Source organism: Physeter macrocephalus, chromosome 14 (genome assembly GCF_002837175.3).
Source record: "Physeter macrocephalus isolate SW-GA chromosome 14, ASM283717v5, whole genome shotgun sequence".
NCBI classification, from domain to species: Eukaryota; Metazoa; Chordata; class Mammalia; order Artiodactyla; family Physeteridae; genus Physeter; species Physeter macrocephalus.
This window is the reverse complement of record NC_041227.1, coordinates 115,748,727-115,751,676: the sequence shown is the minus strand read 5'-3', so window position 1 is coordinate 115,751,676 and position 2,950 is coordinate 115,748,727. Positions and strand designations below refer to the sequence as shown.

The following is a 2,950-nucleotide window of genomic DNA, read 5'->3' as shown; positions in this document are numbered from 1 at the left end:
TCTCCTTCAGGCCCGGGAGCCACGGAGGGCTTGTACGACTTAGTCCCCAGGGCCTTTTGATCCCTACCATTATTTGCAGCCATGCCACCCCATCACACCACCCTTTCTTAATGTAAGGGAAGGCAACAGAAGACTGGGGGTCACAGAGATTTGCACAAAGGAGACTGAGGTCATACGCTGTGGAGACCCTTCTGAGAAGGAAAACCTTGCTGGATTTTGTAAGAGACTATGGGTGACCAGGATCGGACAACAGAAGTGAGGGCCCAGTGCAAAATGAAAATGTGGGGCTCCTTTGTTCAAAACTGTTAAGAATTTCAAGACGGCAACAACAGCACATTGTAAAACCAGGTGCAGGGCCCTTCTGAGTGCAAGGCCCTTCTGAATGCAGGGCGCGAGGCCCTGTGGGACTGCACAGGTCGCAGGCCGCTGAAGCTGGCCCTGTAGGTGACCTTTGAACGAGCAATTTCAGACGCGTGATGGAAGCCAGAATCAGAGGGTAGGATACTGGTTGATGTTATCTCTGGGCATGTATTTACCAGTGACTCATTCTGGTGACATCAACAGGGTCATTTCTCAGACTTCCATTTGTCCAAGGAATCAGATAAGACACATTTTTTACACCCGGGCAGAAGTGAACATTTTGTCTGTGGTTGACGTTAGTTAGGCCAGGCACTCTGCCACTGAATACTTGGGAGTCCATTTCGGGATTGGGCCTGAATGCGGAAGAGGAAGCACATGGAAGCCTACCCCTCCCACTGCTCTCCCGTCACACTGGGGAGGGGCCTTACCTAAGGCACAAGAGGTGAGTTATCTCCTTCTCTGACTAGGCCAGCTACCAGGAAAGAGTGGGACTGGGGTGTCCAGCACAGCAGTGGCTGGAGAAGTAGGAAGTCTGCTCACTTAGGAGGGTCCAGCTGGCTCATGGACGTGGTCCACGGAGGGTGGTTAAGTGCAGTGCTCGGTAGAGAAGGGAGAACAGAGAGGAGGGAGGAACCACACTCAGGACGGTGAACCCCGTCTGTATTCCCACTTCCTTCCAGGCCCGTCAGCTCATCCTGCAGTATGGCTGAACTCTCGGTGGCCTGGACCGACACCCAGAGACTGACCTCACCATCGATGGTGCTGATGAGGTAGATGTCGATCTCAATCTCATCGAGGGCAGTGGAGGCTGCCTGACCCGGGAGAAAATTGTGGCTGGCAATGCCAGTTGCTTCATCGTGATCACCGATTTCAGGGAAGATTCAAAGAACCTCAGGGAATCAGTGGCACGTGGGGAACCCCCATCAAGGTCATCCCGATGGCCTATGTCCCAGTGAGCCGAGCTGTGACCTAGAAGTTTGGGGGCGTGATTGAACTTCGCATGGCCATCAACAAGGCAGATCGCTTGGTGATGGATAACAGTGAGTCCCCTACATACGAATGAGTTCCGTTCTGACAACGCATTCATATGCCCCGTTTGTTCATAAGTCCAACAAAGTTAGCCTAGGTACCAATTAACACAATCGGCTAAATAGTACTGTACTGTAATAGGTTTATAATACTTTCATACAAATAATACATAAAAAACAAGCACAAAAATTAAAGAAAACATTTTTAATCTTACAGTACAGTACCTTGAAAAGTACAGTAGTACAGCACAACAGCTGGCATACAGAGGCTGCATCAAGTGAACAGGCAAGAAGAGTTACTGACTGGAGGAGGGGGAGACGAGGCGGCAGATGGTAGAGCTGAAGGATCATCAGCAATAGGAGACGGAGGGCAAACTGCGATTTCACTCACGCCTGATGTCGGTGGCACAGGTTCTGGTTCCTTGCTGGATTCAATTCTATCTACCCTCTTGAAAAAATGATCCAGTGATGTCTGGGTAGTAGCTCTTTTTTTCCCATCATAGATGACATGGTAGCACTGGATTGCATCCTGAAAGGCAGCTACAACCTTCGTGAACCTTTCTACGTTCGGGTCCTGTGCTTCAAAAAATTAACAGTGCCTCCTCAAATAAAGAAAATCCCCTTGCCATTTCTTACATCCTGAATCTCTTCAGTTCTTTAGTTACTTCTTCCTCTTGTCTCTCTTTGTCCTTTCTCTGGGCCTCCAATTCCAGCAGGTCTTCATTAGTAAGCTCCTCATGTTGCATAGCAACCGTACTGTACAGTAAAGTACACAAAAGCGCAACAACTTGCAGAGGATGCACGCATGTGACAACGTACGCCAGACACATGAACTAACTTGCGTGATCGGACATGTGAACGCACGTTCGCATCTTTGAAAGTTCGCAACTTGAAGAAGGTTCGTGTGTAGGGGACTTACTGTAATGGGAATTTTATCCTGGACTGGAAGTTTGACGGGGTTCACAAATGGAGTGAAGTGAACACAGCTATCAAAATGATTCCAGGTGTGGTGGACACAGGCCTGTTCATCAGCATGGCGGAGAGAGTCTACTTCGGGATGCAGGACGGATCGGTGAACATGAGGGAGAAGCCTTTCTAAACTGGCCCTGCAGGAGCGGAGTGTGTTCCCCTCCCGTCCCCAGCCCACCACCGAGGCGGACATGCCTCTCCAGGAGCCTTTGCCTTAATGTATCTGTGCCATGTAGACAGCTTGGCAGGGTGGGGGGTTGAGGGTTAAATCCTGTCCTCTGAATTAGTGTTATTAAACATCTTTTTTAAAAAGAGAAATACGGGGCTTCCCCGGTGGCGCAGTGGTTGAGAGTCCGCCTGCCGATGCAGGGGACACGGGTTCGTGCCCCGCTCCGGGAAGATCCCACATGCCGTGGAGCGGCTAGGCCCGTGAGCCATGGCCGATGAGCCTGCGCGTCCGGAGCCTGTGCCCCACAACGGGAGAGGCCACAACAGTGAGAGGCCCGCGCACCACAAAAAAAAAAAAAAAAAAAGAGAAATACAAACATATATATTTTTGCTGTTAAAATTACTCAGTTTTTTTTTATAAAGTA

General features: G+C 49.9%; 1 pseudogene; it reads left to right on the top strand.

Annotated features, from left to right (window-relative positions):
- The first annotated feature begins 228 nt into the window (after positions 1-228).
- On the top strand, positions 229-2,487 carry LOC102976147 (ribose-5-phosphate isomerase-like; annotated as a pseudogene).
- Positions 2,488-2,950: the final 463 nt, after the last annotated feature.